Below are 490 nucleotides of genomic sequence, written 5' to 3' on the forward strand. Positions count from 1 at the left end.
GGCCAGCAGTCAATTTACTCAATTTATTCAAATGCAAAATGACAAGAGCTAGAAAAACACATGCTTTAATTGTGTATCACGAGGCCAGCAGTAAATATACTTCATTTATTCACCTGCACAATGACAAAAGATATTAAAGCAATTCTTTAATTGTGTTTCACGGTGCCAGCAGTCAATTATACTTATTTATTCATATGCAAAATAACAAGAGTTTAGAAGAGAAACTTATCGTTTAATTGTGTTTTATGTCGCGAGCAGTAAATATACTTCATTTATTTACATGCAAACTGACAAGAGCTAGAAAAAGCACATGCCGGTACGCGGTGACCCCAGCTTTATTTGATTATGTTTGCATGTTGTTATGTATTGTTTAATGCTGTTTTGTATCGTGCAGTGCGGTTTTGGCCATTGATCACTTGCAATAAATAAAGGAACCACATGCTAGTGTATAATGAGAGAGCAATACTGCAAATAGTTTCAATGATATATA

Source organism: Dreissena polymorpha, chromosome 14 (genome assembly GCF_020536995.1).
Source record: "Dreissena polymorpha isolate Duluth1 chromosome 14, UMN_Dpol_1.0, whole genome shotgun sequence".
NCBI classification, from domain to species: domain Eukaryota; kingdom Metazoa; phylum Mollusca; class Bivalvia; order Myida; family Dreissenidae; genus Dreissena; species Dreissena polymorpha.